At 40.9% G+C, this 16174-nt stretch overlaps 1 protein-coding gene across 7 annotated transcripts in view; it reads left to right on the top strand.

The window, feature by feature from the left end:
• Positions 1 to 16174, top strand: part of SIPA1L1 (signal induced proliferation associated 1 like 1) — a 367173-nt gene that overhangs the window by 23625 nt on the left and 327374 nt on the right. For all 7 annotated transcript variants that reach the window (XM_047079409.1, XM_047079413.1, XM_047079407.1 and 4 more), the window contains one exon: positions 15967 to 16048. The gene's annotated coding sequence lies outside the window, so the exon portion shown is untranslated. The remainder of the gene's footprint in view (positions 1 to 15966; positions 16049 to 16174) is intronic.

Below are 16174 nucleotides of genomic sequence, written 5' to 3'. Positions count from 1 at the left end.
GTTACACGGGAATATCCCATTGCATTATAGTTGTCTTTGAAAAGTTATCCTGAACATTTTCCCCTGGATGTTAGATGGGGGAAGGCTAGGGGGAGGAAAGCTAAGAGCTCCCTGATGAAGGAGACAGCAGGGGGCAGAGGGAGGAATCAACCTGGGTATCTTCTCAACATAATTTGCTCCCTGCCTGCCTCAGCAAGGACTGCACTAAAGCCAAGTGTGGCTGGGATTTGTCACTGAGAAGAGTTTAAGAGGGCAGGGTGGGTGCTTATGTAGGAAAAATGTTATCCTTGCTTATCCATGCTTTTTCATTCACACATATTCAATCAAGAGTTTGTTGAAGTTCTCCTGCATTCCTGCCACTGTCGGTCTTTGGGATTCAAAGGGCAGTCCATTCTCATGAAAGCATGCCAGGTTGACAGACGGGTAACAGAAGAGTACAAGTCACCTATTAAGTGCCAGGATCGAGAGAAGCTGGGGGAGCTTTGTCAAAATATGTTAAAATAATTTTTCTGTGTTTTCTTCTCCTGTTAGACCTTGAAGGCCAGGACTGTGTCTTTTGCAGTTTTGTATTCCTAGAGCCTAATCTTACATGCATCCTTGAATAAATATGTATTAAGTTCAGAGCTGGCACAAGGGTAAGGTAGTTTATAAATGGTGCATTTCAACTGTCTGTATTTTTGTGGAAATCTCAACCTGATAAATGGAGACACCTGATAAGTCCTTGATCTATTCTTAGAAGGTAAAAGAAGGAGTTGTGACTCACTGATTTATGCTGAGAACTTTGGGTGAAAGTGGCTTCCATTTCTTCATGATGAAGAGTCTTACAGCCTAGAATTTTAGAAGGAGGTTTCACAAAGCTCAGAGAAAAGATATGGTACCTCCAAGGCCAGCAGGACTATAAAAAGGAGTATGGTTTCGTCCAGATGGGTGGGAAGCTCCAAGAAACAAAAGTTGTGATTGTAGATTCCAAATCACACTGATAAGCAGAAATGGGGCCCGCTTCTGAAGGAGGCAGCACAGCTGTTTAGGGCCATTGCAAAAGAAGCCAGATTAAAAAAAAAAAAATAACAGCTTTATTGATATATAATTCACATACCATAATTAGCCCATTGAAAATGCGTAATTCACTGGTTTTTAGGATATTCACAGCTTTGTACAACCATCACCACAGCCAGTTTTAGAACATTTATATCACCTCAGAAAGAAGCCCATGCCCTTTAGCTCTTGCCCCCCCCCCCCCCCCCCCCCCGTCGCTTTGGACCTAAGCAAGCACTGATCTACTTGCTGTCTGTAGATGTTTCATACAAATGGAATCCTATAACATGTGGTCTTTTGTGTCTGGTTTCTTTCACCTAGCATGATGTTTTCAAGGTTCATCCATGTTGTAGCATGCGTCTGTACTTTAGTGCTGAGTAATAATTCCATTGTATGGTTTTATACCATTTTTTTTATCCATCATTTGATGGACATTTGGGTAGTTTTTACTTTTTGTGTGTTAAGAATCATGCTGCTGTTCATGTGGTAAGTTTTTGTGTGCACATGTTTTCATTTCTCCTGAAATTGCTGACTTCTGTAGTAACTCTGTGTTTAACCTGCCAGGCTGTTGTCCAAAGTAGCTGTACCCTTCTGCTTTCCCACCAGCAGTAGGTGAAAGTTCCAGTTTGTCCACATCCTTGCCAACACTTGTTGCTGTACCGTATGGTGTTTTATTTCAGTAGTCCTTATGGGTGTGAAGTGGAATCTCATTGTGGGGTCAATTTGCATTTCCTTAATGACCAATGATGTTGATCATCATGTGTTTATTGGTCACTGTATTATCTTCTTTGGAGAAACGTCTGTTCAGATCCTCTGTCCATTCTAAAACTGAGTTATATGTCTTTTTACTGTTGAGACTTAGGAGTTGTTTGCATGCCCTGAATCCATATCTTTGATCAGGTATGATTTGAAATAATTTTTTCTTATTCTGTGGGTTGTGTTTCAACTTTGTTAGGAAGCCAGATTTTAAGTGGCGTACGAAAGTGAAAGGGGCACATAAGTAAGTATGCAGATAAAAGGATAGACCGAATGGTTACAGGTGTTTACAGGTTATATCTAGGATGACCTAGATATAGGTGGGGAAAAATCTGAAATTACCACAGTGATTTCTACAGACTGTTATAAGGATAGTGCATATCAAGTGCATCATAAAGATGAACTCACTGTGGCACAAAAACAGACACTCAGATCAATGGAACATAATAGAGAACCCAGAAATGGACGCACAAGTGTATGGCCAACTAATCTTTGACAAAGCAGGAAAGAATATTCAGTGGAATAAAGACACTCTTTTCAGCAAGTGGTGCTGGGAAAACTGGACAGCGACATGCAGAAAAATGAACCTGGACCACTTTCTGACACCATACACAAAAATAAACTCAAAATGGATGAAAGACCTAAATATAAGACAGGAAGCCATCAAAATCCTCGAGGAGAAAGTAGGCAAAAGCCTCTTTCATCTTGCCCACAGCAACTTCTTACTCAACATGTCTCCAGAGGCAAGGGAAACAAAAGCAACAATGAACTGCCGGGACGTCATCAAAATAAAAAGCTTCTGCATAGCGAAGGAAACAATCAGCAAAACTAAAAGACGACTGACAGGATGGGAGAAGATATTTGCAAATGACATGTCAGATAAAGGGTTAGTATCCAAAATCTATAAAGAACTTGTCAAACTCTACACCCAAAAACCAAATAATACAGTGAAGAAATGGGCAAAAGACATGAATAGACACTTCTCCAAGGAAGACATCCAGATGGCCAACCGACACATGAAAAAATGCTCAACATCACTCATCATCAGGGAAATACAAATCAAAACCACAATGAGATACCACCTCACATCTGTCAGAATGGCTAACATGAACAACTCAGGCAGCAACAGATGTTGGCGAGGATGCAGAGAAAGAGGATCTCTTTTGCACTGTTGCTGGGAATGCAGACTGGTGCAGCCACTCTGGAAAACAGTATGGAGGTTCCTCAAAAATTAAATAGAACTACCCTGCAACCCAGCAGTTGCACTACTAGGTATTTATCCAAGGGATACAGGTGTGCTGTTTTGAAGGGACACATGCACCCCAATGTTTATAGCAGCACTATCAACAATAGCCAAAGTATGGAAAGAGCCCAAATGTGCATCAATGGGTGAATGGATAAAGAAGTTGTGGTACATATATATGATGGAGTATTACTCGGCAATCAAAAAGAAAAGAATGAAATCTTTCCATTTGCAACTATGTGGATGGAACTAGACAGTATTACGCTAGGCAAAATTAGTCAGAGAAAGACAAATATCGTATGACTTCGCTCATATGAGGACTTTAAGACAGAACAGATGAACACAAGGGAAGGGAAGCAAAAATAATATAAAAACAGGGATGAGGACAAAACAGAAGAGACTCATAAATATGGAGAACAAACTGAGGGTTGCTGGAGGGGTTGTGGGAGGAGGGATGGGCTGAATGGGTAAGGGGCATTAGGAATCTACCCCTAAAATCACTGTTGCACTATATGCTAACTAACTTGTATGTATATTTAAAAAAAAAAAAAAAGAATGTTTTAATCGTAAAAAAAAAAAAAAAAAAAGATGAGGCTCAGTAAATCATCAGAAAATGAATACTTCTGTGTAATCACACGGGGTGAGAACGAGAACACCACCAGCCCCCTAAAGCCTTCTCATGTATGTTTGCTATCACTAGCCTCCATCTTCCCCAGAGGTAACCACCCTCAACTTCTAACACCATAAATTTGTTTTAAAAGATTTTTGAAATTTGTAGAAATGGGATCCTAAAGTGTGCTTTCATTTGTGCCTGGTTTCTGTTGTTTAACTTGTAAAATCTATCCATGTGTTGCTTCTAACTATAGTTCTTTTTAAGTACTCTGTAGTTTTTCATTGTATGTTTATATATTCTATTCTTAATTTTTTTTTAATGTTTATTGTTTATTTTTGAGTAGGGGAGAGAGAGAGAGAGAGCAAAAGAGCGAGCAGGGGAGAGGCAGAGAGGGAGACACAGAGTCTGAAGCAGGCTTCAGGCTCTGAGCTGTCAGCACAGAGCCTGATACAGGGCTCGAACTCACGAACTGCAGGATCATGACCTGAGCCAGAGTTGGATGCTTAACAGGCACCCCTATATATTGTACTCTTGATGGATATTTGAGTTTCAGTTTCCTATCTTTGTTCTGCCCTTTGAGGTGCAAATGGGCATACATTTCTGTTGGATATATATCTAAGAGTGGACTTGATGTGACAAAGAGGGTATTTGTGTTCCACTTTAATAAACATAAGTTATATGCAAATTGGTTTTCAGTCTATAAAACAAGATGAGGAAGAAGAAAGAGGCTAGACCGTTTAATCTTATTAAAGGAGGGAGTTAAGAGTCATTCACTCTTTCCTCTGCTGTTTTCTCTAGCAAAGAAAGTGGTTTTCAGACAGAGAATGGTAGAATACAAAAGATACAGTAAAGGGAGAGAGTTACCATTCAGTTGAAGAAATGAGTTGTTTCCCAGCATACCGAAAACCCTGCAGTTATTTTCAAGGAACCCGCTTGGAAACCTCAAGGTGAGAAGGTGAGAGAAACTCCTGAAACCAGTGTTTTTGTTTTCTAAAGAAAGGAACATGGATTAAGTTTCATGTGAATTTCTGGCAGAAATCGAGTCTAGGTTTAAACAGGTGATTTGATAACACTGAGAGACAGAGGTAGTGGTTATCTGGAGTGAGGATGGTTTCTGTCATTCCAAAAATATTTATTCTTCCAATTCCCAGAGGGTCCTGATAATCCTGGTGCCAGAAATACACAGGTGAATGTTAAGGTCCTGGTTTAGGATATTAGCTTGTAGCAAATTTTCATGGCGCATTTCCTTGCGTGCATCCTTTAAATGGCTCCATGTGGGGAAAACAGATTCTGGTAAGTAAGTAATTACGGTATGTATGCAGAGTGCCCATAAATCAGGTCATAAGGTGCTTTGTGACCCTGGGAAGGAGAGGGGAGAAGAGGAAGTCTTTGAAGAGGTGAGGTTACTTCTAAAATGGGAAGAGTGGATAAGGTGGGGAGGGCAGGTACCAGCTGGCGTGGGTGTAAGAGCATTTCTGCTATCCTGGGTAAAGTGATTAGGAGAAGCTTTCTACAAACGGGAAGATGTGGCTGGCTGACCACTGATTGGCCTCACAGTGAAAATCTTTGCGTGTCATGCTGAGGAGTTGGGACTTTTATCTTACAGGCTAGAGTAGCTCCGGAAAGATTTAAAATATCCCTGGAGCAGACAGAGTGGATTTGCACTTAAAAAGTTTGCTAATAATGTGGAAAATAAAAAGTACTAATCTGAACCTAGGGCAACAGGAAGCTCTTACAAGAGCGAAGGTAGGGAGTCCACAGGCGGGGAGGCCAAGAACAGGAACAGATTCTAGAGGGATTTAGGAGAGACTAAAATAAATCATTCTGTGCTAATTTTGCATTCTTTTTAAAAATACATTTTAAGAAGGTTGGATAGGTTATTAGTTAAGGGACTGCTGTCTTTTTATTTCAGCAGTGTCTAGTTTAACAAAATGCTGTTCTTATGAGTGAGATGGAAATATGAACTGGGTGTTTGGTGGGTTTGTAGCTTGTTGAAGAAATATACTTTACAAATAGGTTTAAAAAAAATGTTTAGTTTTTTGAGAGCGCCAATGGGGGAGGGGCAGAGAGAGGGGAAAGAGGATCCAAAGGGGGCTCTGAAGGGGACAGCATTGTGCCTGATGCCGGGCTCAGTCTCAAGCACCTTGAGATCATGACCTGGGCTGAAGTCTGACACTCAACCTGAGCCACCCAGGTGCCCCTAAAATAATAGTTTTAATGGATTTGTGTCAGCTGGGATGGAAACCTTTCCTGTTGTGCTGGACTCTTTATTTCTCTGGGTTATTCATTTTTGAGTGACAGAGAGAGACAGAGCGCGAGTGGGGGAGGAGCAGAGAGAGAGCGAGACACAGAATCCGAAGCAGGCTCCAGGCTCTGAACTGTCGGCACAGAGCCTGATGCGGGGCTCGAACTCACTGTGAGCGAGATCATGAGCTGAAGTTGGATGCTTAACCAACTGAGCCACATAGGTGCCCCTCTGGGTTACAACTTTTATCTTTTTTTTTTTTTTTAACACAGTTTTGTTTTTGTTTTTGTTTTTTTTACACACTAAGCCCTATGCCCAACATGGGGCTTGAACTTACAAAACTGAAATCAAGATTCGCATGCTTTACTAAGTCAGCCAGGTGCCCCACAACTTATCTCTTTTATCACAATGGTTTTATTGTTGGCAAATGTACATGTGAAGCAAAATTCGAAAGGTAAGGTAATGCAGTTGACAGAATCAAGGTTTTAAAATACATGTGTTCTGGGGTGCCTGTGTGGCTCAGTCACTTAAACATCTAACTCTTGGTTTTGGCCCAGGTCATGGTTTTGTGAGTTTGAGCCCCTGCGTCGAGCTCTGTGCTGACAATGTGGAGCTTGCTTGGGATTCTCTCTCTCCCTCTCTCCCTGCTCCTTGCCCCCTGCCCCCCAACTTGCACTGTCTCTCTCTCAAAATAAATAAATAAACTTAAAAAAAAAAGGAAGATGCACATTCAAGGAGGTGAAATTGGAGGGGACAGAAATTTTATTCTTTCATATTTGAAGCATAATATGTACAAGTACATAAATATACAGTATATATCTGTGGTTATTAACATTTCGTGGGGGAGCATGATTAAGGAAAATGTCTAAAATGTCTTCTTAGGGAGTGATAACAAAAAAACGTTGAGAAACACTGCTTCAAAAGAATTCAAGGGTTGGGGTGCCTGGCTGGCTCAGTTGGTGGAGCATGCAACTCTTTGATCTTGGGGTTGTAAGTTCAAGCCCCACGTTGGGTGTAGAGATTACTTAAAAATAAAAATAAATCTAAAAAAAAAAGGATTTAAAGGGTTGGAATGGTGTGCTAAAATCTGTGGTGGTAGTGGGTGGAGAGACACCTGAAAATGTCTACATTTAGGACCAAAGACCCTGTTATAAGATTGGAATATTTCTTTAAAAAAAATTTTTTTTTAATGTTTATTTATTTTTGAGACAGTGACACAACATGAATGGGGGAGGGTCAGAGAGAGGGAGATCCAGAATCTGAAGCAGGCTCCAGGCTCCAAGCTGTCAGCACAGAGCCCGACGTGGGGCTTGAACTCACAGACTGTGAGATCATGACCTGAGCTGAAGTCGGATGCCTAACCGACTGAACCACCCAGGCGCCCAAGACTGGAATATTTCTTGACTTATATGCTTATGTGGAGGAAGAAAAAAAATAGTGTTAAGTTTCTTTGTTAATTTTATTTGACCTTAAACTCACTATGAGTCTGCAAGGTGGATTTTGCTAAGAAACAAGTTAATGCAGCCTTAGGCTTCATTTATAAAAATGGATGTTACAGAACTTAAGAGTGTTAGCATTGTATTGTACCTCAAACTGGCCAGAACCTGATTTGGAAATCTGAAAAGTGGGAGCGTCCAGTGGATGATCAGGAAGATGAGAGGTCCCAGAACCACGTGGAGAAATGTGAACGAAGCCAGAATAGAACTGGCTTATTGTTCAGTGTACCACAACGACTGTAAGAATTAATGGCTCGAATCCACAAACAATTGAACTGGGCAAGGCTGTATAATTAATAAATGAATGAAATCAGTATTTATTAAGTGCCTGCTATCGACGCTAGGCATTGTTCTAGGCACTGGGGACTCAGTACACGCTCAGCAAAATGGACAAAATACTTGTGCTCATGGAGCGTAGTGTTTAGTGCATGGAGACCGACAGTAAACAAGGTAAGTTTGTAAAGTATATCCAGTAGGTGAAATAGTATTCCGGTATTGACAAGTACTGAGGAGGAAAAGTAAAGGGTGGAGGAAGGATGTAAAATACTGGGGAGTGGTGGACATGTTCGTGAAACCAGGCCAGAGAAAGCCTTATTGAGAAGGTGATTGAAAACAAAACAAAACAGAACTTTATAGTACAGTATAAAGAACATAAAGAGTGTAAAAAGCATAAGTATGCAGTGGGATGAGTTTTCTTGAAGTGAACACGTTTGTGTCATCAGCACTCAGATTAAGAATAGAATGTTATTAGCCCCTCAGAAGGCTCAGTCACCCCTTCCCAAAGTATTACCCCATTGATCACTAATTCCAGAACTTGCTATTGGCCTGTTTGTGAGCTCTATATTAATGTAATCATGTGCAGTATATTCTTTTGTTTCTGGCTTCTTTCATTCAACATGGTTTGTGAGATTCATCCGTGATCTTCCAAGTATTTGTAGTTCATTCATTTTTGTTGCTGTAGAGCTTTCCGTTGTATGATGATGATTCCTCGGCAAGTGAATAGTGCTCCCTTTTCTGTGTTTGTCTCTGGTGAAGACGTCTATGGGGGATGTAATTAGAAGTGGACTTGCTGGGTCGTGTGGTATGAGTCTGTTCATTTTCGTAGATACTGAGAAACAGCTTTCCAAAGTGGTTATCCACCGGCATGGTGTGGGAGCTCCACATTCTTGACAACACTTGATATTTATTGCCTGCCATTGAACTAGCTGTTCTGGTGGGTGTTAGAGGTATTCCACTGTGGCTTTAATTTGCATTTCCCTGTAGATTTAGGGCAGGTGAGGACTTTTTCGTATGTTTATTGGCCATTTTGATACCACTTTTTGGGGCGATGGAAATGTTCTGTATCTTCATTGTGGTAGTGAGAGGTGGTTGGTTACGGATGCGTTCTGAGAGCAAGGCTGACATGATATGTTTATGATCTGGAAATGGGGTGGGGAAAAGAGCAGCCAGGAATGGCATTAGGTTCTATTTTTATTTTTTGCCTTAGCAACCTGAAGGAGGGGAGGTGGGACGTTAGAGATAGAGAAGGTGCAGAAAATCTGGAGCAGTGGTACCAGGCTTGCATGTTACACACCTAATTTAAAAAAATTTTCAGCATTTTATGAAGAAAGGCCATTTGGATACGAAAAGAATAGAAAGGACATGGTCTCAAAATAAAGAGCAACCCTTTCAATTGCATAAATGTAGCTAGCTTAATGAAATACTCATAAACAATCCCCTCACCCCTTATCTCCCTGAGGACCTACACTTGTGGGCATTGGTTTGCAGACTAACTTTGGAACTCACTTAATCTGTAGTATTACATACGTATTTTTTGTCTTCGATATTACTGATGAATGAGCATCATCTCTATCCTTAAACTTGCAGTAGATTGAGGTTAGAGTCTAAATATGAGAAGCCATAAAAAAAGCTTCAAAGCAGGCCATGTGTCATTTCTAGCCCAGAAATACTCCATTTCTTAAGAGCCAGAGCAAGAGCCAGGTGCATCTCAAGGGCACATATGGTGCACGTGTAATCATAGTAAAGCTCTGAACTCATCTTAGTAACTTCCTTGCCTTGAAGCTCTATGAAATTATTGTTTCTCAGATTTTGTTTTGAAGAAGCCAAGCTCGGAGTTTTCTTTAGCAAGTTCATTTGCCTCATCCTTAGGGGAAAGTACCGTTATTTTTGACTGTTGTGTATTTCCATTCTCCCCACCACCAGTGTGAAGTTAGCTAAGTGTGCTGCAGAGCATTAGCTAAAAGCAGTTCGGGCAGCTGGAGTCGCTCTGAGTGCCTGTGACCCAGAGCGTGGTGGGCGCTAACTTCAGCAGACCTGTCTGGAATCTCTGTTCATGCATACTTGTGCTGTCCTTTGAATCGAATACCCACTCTCAATTTGGCAGAGCTGAGTCGCCTTCTGAATGAGTATCATTGTCATTAATTGGCTTCAGAAGTGCGTAAGTGATCTTTTACATAAAAGTTTTGCCTTTGAGTATTACCTGAGAAATATTTTGTGCAGTTTGATAATATAGAGTAATTTGATTATTCAGAGATATCAAATGTCCTTTGCAAGATTCTCCTGCCATTTCAAAGAAAAGTATTACTAACCACTGATTACTTTTCTCATCTTTGTCAACTGATTTTATGGGACTTAATGTCTTCCTACCAAGAAGAGAGTTTTATTTTAATACATGCAATCACTTCTTGGTGTTTCCAGTCTGCTTTTGGTGTGAGATAAGAGGGTAATATTTTAGTTACCTGATGTGCCTGTGGTTTTAACATTTTGGTCTTGCCCCGAGGGATGGGTGAAGGTAAGTGAAAAGTTCATTGCTGCTTTGTGAATTAAGTTGTGCCTTGGCACAGAGTGCTGATCATTTTGGCGTTGCAACACGGTATTAGATCACCTTGTCTGCAGTTTGGGAATGTTTGGGAAAGTGCAGGCTTCTCCATAAACTTGAGCTGGTATAGAAAGTGATGTTTATTGTATCCTGTCCTCAAATATCTCGCCAAGTTACTGTCATCAGACTCTTTATTGATAGAAAATTAGTTAGGCAAAAATCATTTTCTTCTCCTTGCGTAGCAGAGGTGATGAAATTTATGAGAAAGTGCATATAAGGGAAGGTTGGAAGTGTTGATTATGGATTTGAGCCCTGGCTGGAAACAAAGAACGCTTGACTTACAGTGGAATGTTCAGTGTGTTACTCGTGTCTTTCAATCTCAGCTCTTGTATATGGAAATAATGAAAGGGATATGTGCCGTGTGAATTGGTCAGGGTTTTTGGTTACAGATACTGAGATCTATTCTACTGAGTGTAAGCAGAAGGGGATTTATGAGGGGTGATAGGCAGCTTAGCAAATCGTCGGGAGGGCTGAAGAAAGAGCCCATAGGCTGAATTTCTGGGAATGGTGGTCAGTGCTGCACCGTGGAACTGGCCCTGTGAGGGGGCTGCTGCCCCTGCCTGAGTCAGGATTCTCCAAATCAGGAAGCCAGAGCCAGGATCCCTCCACGCTGCCAGCAGAGTGGCTGCTTCCCCTTGCTTCTTTTCCCACGTGATGTGACTCTGTCCTGAAGGAGTCCCATGTGGTACGTGTGGTTGGCAGAACCTAATTCACAAGCCTTGCCAATACTGTAGGGCAAAGAAAGCTAGAAACCTAATCCTTCCATCCCAAATCACTGTATTTGCTTTCTTTTTAATTCTGTGTTGGGAAGGTAAGCTTTCCACAGAAGGGAGCTGGTAAACAATGGTGAGAGCAAGTACAGATTTGGGGCCTCTGAATACGATGCTTATCACAGCACCTATTTGTAATAGTATAGTAGTAAGAATACTAATAGATTACAAGTAACTTTGAAGGAAGCCTACCATTTAAAAACATGCTTTTTAAAATTGGGGGTGATAGTGCGTGAGGAATATTTAAAATCCCAGCAGGTGCATGCTTGTGTTAGTTTAGGATTTCTGTATTAGTTTAATAAGACTATGTTGATAATAAAGCCAAGACAAAAATAACTGTCTTTTTTTTTTTGCAAGTTCTTTTGTCCTTAGTCAACTAGTCCAGACTCGTTCTTGTGAATCTTATGATCCGAGAGGGAGAGTTAAGACTCTGTGCGTGGGTCAGTATAAATTCATTACTTTCTCAGAAGAACAAAGTATATGGATCTGTGATGGTAGGTTAGCATTATTATAATTTTTTGGGTGTGGTTATTTACCTAACTTTTTTTCTGAAATGGATCTAGCCCTGGAAGGGATTTGGAAATCATGTGGTCCGGTGCTCTGATTTCATAGTCGAGGAAATCGAAGGCCAGGGAGTAAAGAGATTTGCTCAGGGTTCGACAGCTGGTCGGTGGAGGAGGCCTCCTGATTCCACAGCCTACCTGGTCTTTCCCCAGTAACCTCTCTGGGGAAGCACTGGTTTCTCCCCATTGGGATGAAGCCCCAGTGCCTCCTGGGCTCTTGTGCTGAGAGTTAAGTCCTGGTGTCATAGTTTGGATGGCTCAGTGGGTTGTTGGTTGGATAATACTGCGTGCTATTCTTCTGTGCGTCAAGTAATACTTGGAAATTTATTCCTGAGTTTTAAGGAAAATGGATCACAGAAGTAAGAATTTTGTTCAAACTAACACGGGGTGGGGGTGGCGGGGAGAAAACCCCTTCAATGACCATGCCTAATTGAAGATGTAAGTTTCACTTGGCGTAAACTGATGTGCAAAAATGAAGGCGGTTTCCCCACAGCTCTCTTCTGTTTACACTTCTGGGCTGTTCATAAATTTGCTCCTGTGCCTTTCTTTTGGGGAGGCGTTGCTGGTACACGCACAGTCAGTACAAGGTAAAAATTACTAGGAAACTTTAGTTTGACTCACTTCTCAGCTCCTTCAGGTCTGTGCTCAGGTGCTGCCTCTGTTGTGAGCCACTTAAGGTTGCAGTTTACCTTTCCTTCGTTCACTCCTGAATCCCCTTATTTTGCCGCCCTGGACTCCTTTTCCATAGCACATGGTCCCTCTCACGATACAGATGTATCTCCCATGTCATTTGTGTTTATGTTATGTTTACTGCTGATGAGTACCTGATATATCTTACGTCTGTATTACGTCCATGTATTCTGTGGGTTGTGTCTCCATTAGATTACAAGCTCCATGAAGGCAGACTTTTGTCAGTTCGTGTATTCCCACCAGAAGAGTAAGTGGTGCCTGCCCATAAGAGGTAGTCAGTATACAAATGCATGAACTTGACAGAAGCAACTACTCTTTAGGGTTTCTACTAGTAAAATGCCAGGTTCACGGTCCTCATGTTTATGTTTTTTTCATGCACTCACCAGGGATGGCAAAATCACCAACTGGTACGTGAAGAAAATAAATTATCTTAAGGGTATGAGTTGTGTTGTAAACAAGTTTTCTGGAACTTCTTGCTTATTTGGCAATAAGCAAGAAACTCAGTTTCAGATAAAAAAAAAATCATTACATTTGCAGATATTAGTGGAACATGGAACATATTCTTTAGACTTTAAAATGTAGATTACTAAGTGGTCAAAATGTACACAGAAATTCTCAGATACAGATTTGTGTGGTAGCTGGTTTTAAACCTAATTGATAGAAAAACTTTTCATTTTCAGCATTGGTGGCACATAAGCCAGGTTTCAGACTATCAAGGTCCTGAGGCGGCAGGGGTGGGAAGAGGAAAGAGTCAAGGTCTGGGGAGAGTTGAAAAAACACTTAGTAGTCATCCAGGTGTGAAAGTACATTTCCACACCTGTTCCTAGAAGTTGAAACACAAGACAGGGAGATACATTGAATGCAGATGAAGTCCATCGTTTTCTAAAATTTTCAAAATTTTCACTTATCTAACCTGGTGGTAGCTTCCTGCTAAGTTCTGGGGCATAATGTAACTTTTAAATGCTCTTTTTTATTGTTTAAAGATATGTTTGACTTTTAGAATTCAAGGGAAATAAAGATGATCCTTAATGTCTTAAGAAGATGTTAAGAAACCTAGGAAATATCTTGGAAATAGACTATACTGGCTTTTTATGTCCGCTTGAGCCCAAAGGGTAAATGACTTGCCCGACATTACACGATGAACTCATGGTAGAATTGGTACTCATTTTTGTCACAGGTTTTAACTGAAGTGTCCTTAAGAAGAGAGGAGTGTATAGGCCTTGGAGATAGGTAACCTAGGGGCAGTTATGAATTTGTTCATAGATTGATGTTTTATCTTAAAGGTTTCAAAAATTCATGCAGATATTTCATCCTATACAAATTGCATTCTTCTCTTTTGATGTGTCTAAGCAGGCACATTTTGTGCTTGAGGAATTGTCATCTGGAATTGGAGGAAATGAACAGAATCAAAGATCACCTTACATTATTGTGTTAGAAGTGTTTAAAAAATCAGAATCTTAAAAGAAAACTACAGTGGAGCAATAAATTTATTTGATCTGCTCTGAAGTTAAAAATACATTATAATAGAGGAAATTAATTATAGTGCAGTGAAAATATACCTTGTTTTCACCTCAACTTGGGAAGAATGGATTGCTATTTTTGTTAATTCAGCATTCTGTAAGTGAAGGAAGGCATCTTGCTTTGTATTTTTTTTTTTTTTTTTTTTTTTTTTTTTGCTAGAGGTACAGGTTTGGAAGTGATCAGTATTTTTTTAAAAAGAGGCTTTTAGGGGCACGTGGGTGGCTCGGTCGGTTAAGGGTCTGACTTCGGCTTGGGTCATGATCTCGCGGTCCATGAGTTCGAGCCCCGCATTGGGCTTTGTACTGACAGCTCAGAGCCTGGAGCCTGTTTTGGATTCTGTGTCTCCCTCTCTTTCTGACCCTCCCCCATTCATGCTCTGTCTCTCTCTGTCTCAAAAATAAAAATAAATGTTAAAAAAATAAAAATAAATAAATAAAAAGAGGCTTTTGTATATAATTTTGTACATATGGTTTCCCTGAAGATTAGATCATGTTTGTGTGGAGAAAGACAGCCAGCCCCTCCCTACCCCTTCCCCAAGCAGGGAATTAATTACTCTAAAGGTTTTGCTTCTTAATCTTTTGTGTTAATCTTTTTTTTTTTTTTTTTGCAACACATGGTTAAATGAGATTTTTATCCTGCAGACTGATTTGTAGCTTGATTTTAATAGGCTCCAAAATATCGTTTCCACAGTTGATGAAAGGGCAGGGTGTGATAGGAAGAGCCCCAGGCTGGCAGTCAGGAGATTTTGACTTAATCTTATCTGTAGGATGAGGGTTTTACAGTGGTAATGGGGTACTGCAGTCTCTTCCAGCTCCAGGAGCTTATGATACGTATTTGTTCATAATCTGCTTAGTACCTCCATACCCGTATTTCCTAAAATGTAAATTTACAGGCGGTGTGCGTGTTTCAAGTTTCACGGTCTCCCCAGGAAGCAGTTCCCTCAGGATGAATACTTTGGGGGCCTGTGCCCCCTCGCTTCAGTCTGGCTGGTGGGTTCTCCTGTGTGACTGCAGGGGAGTCACTCCGAGAGAACTTGTCGAGCAGTCACTGGTGACTCATGAAAGACCCTTCCTTCTGCTGCTAAGCAGCCTAAGTTCCATTAGCCTCTTAGCATTTTTGAGACAACCCCCGAGGGTGAGGAATTTTCAGATGGGGCCTGGAATCTTTAGGAACTGGACAGTTGCCGCCCTTGAGCAGTTTGTCACTTGGAGTCCTTGTATTGATGTTGGAAGTAGCCATCTAAATTTTTGTGGTCTTACTACATTTGCAGATTTTCCACTGGTCAGAGGTGCAAATGTGAGGAGGCCTTTGGCAGAAAGGCCCCTATGATTGTTTCACCACGCTAGTGTCACGTACCCGTGGTCTCTTTCTCCTTGAAGTTGTCCCGTGGCTTGTGTGTTTTCAGTTGTGTGTATCACACTGGCTAGTTTACTAGCTCTAGGTGGATATGCAGAAATACCCTGCAGAATTAACTGGATTCACGTCCCAGTCTGGCAGAGTTGTATGTTGAGAAGCCCAAATACAGAATGTGTTGGCAGGCACGTCCTGGCACATGGTGAGTGATTTGTGGGTGGGAAGCAGTGCAGCTCTGTGGTTAAGACAACCAGGCCGGAAGCCCCTGCTCCACGATCGCGCTTGATTGTAGTTTAGTGCCCAACACAGACTCGTTTGTCTTTTTTTTAGAAATCGTAGCTCCAAAGTCAGAGACAGCCATAAAGCCCCTGGATTATTTTGTGATGTAGCTCTCATTCTTTTTCACGTCTTCTGGATTTGAAGTTTTGAAGATTTGAAGTTTTATGCTCAAGTACAGTCTGGATGGAGTAAGGTGCCCGTTAAAGTCTTCTTTTGAGGCTGAAGAAAGCCTTTATTTCTCTTTCATTTCCCCAAGGTATGACAGTATTAGAGCAGATGGAAGGCTGGAGTTTGAGCTTAAGTTGTGTGAAAACTTTATCAGCCAATTGGCTGACTCTTAATGATGAGACAGGAAGAACCACCCACGTTTTCCATTTTGGATTTGAGTCATAGAAAACAGGTTTCCTGCAGAAACCATTTGGCTTCAACAAGTGTACGGAAATCTCATCTTTGATCAGATTGATGTTTTTATCTTCATTGTGCATGTATTTCCAATTAATTATTTTCCCCTTTTTAATCCATAGGTTCAGTTTCAAATGTGAATGACAGTAAACTAATATCCAAGATTCCTGTATAAGAAGTAGATCAAAAGGACTGTACTTTCAGGTAAGGAGCTAATTTTACTTTATCTTTAATAATACACAGCTGCTTTGGCAGGAGTCTGGCATGTCCCCTACCCCCTTTCACATGAATAGAAGTATAGGTGAATTTTTTAAAAGGCAGCAAATTGAT

This window comes from Lynx rufus, unplaced genomic scaffold (assembly GCF_022079265.1).
Source record: "Lynx rufus isolate CCGP_SWC_20201006 ecotype Redwood Valley unplaced genomic scaffold, mLynRuf1.p SCAF_17, whole genome shotgun sequence".
Taxonomy (NCBI): Eukaryota; Metazoa; Chordata; class Mammalia; order Carnivora; family Felidae; genus Lynx; species Lynx rufus.
The sequence above is the reverse complement of the archived record's forward strand: the minus strand, read 5'-3'. Positions and strand labels throughout refer to the sequence as shown.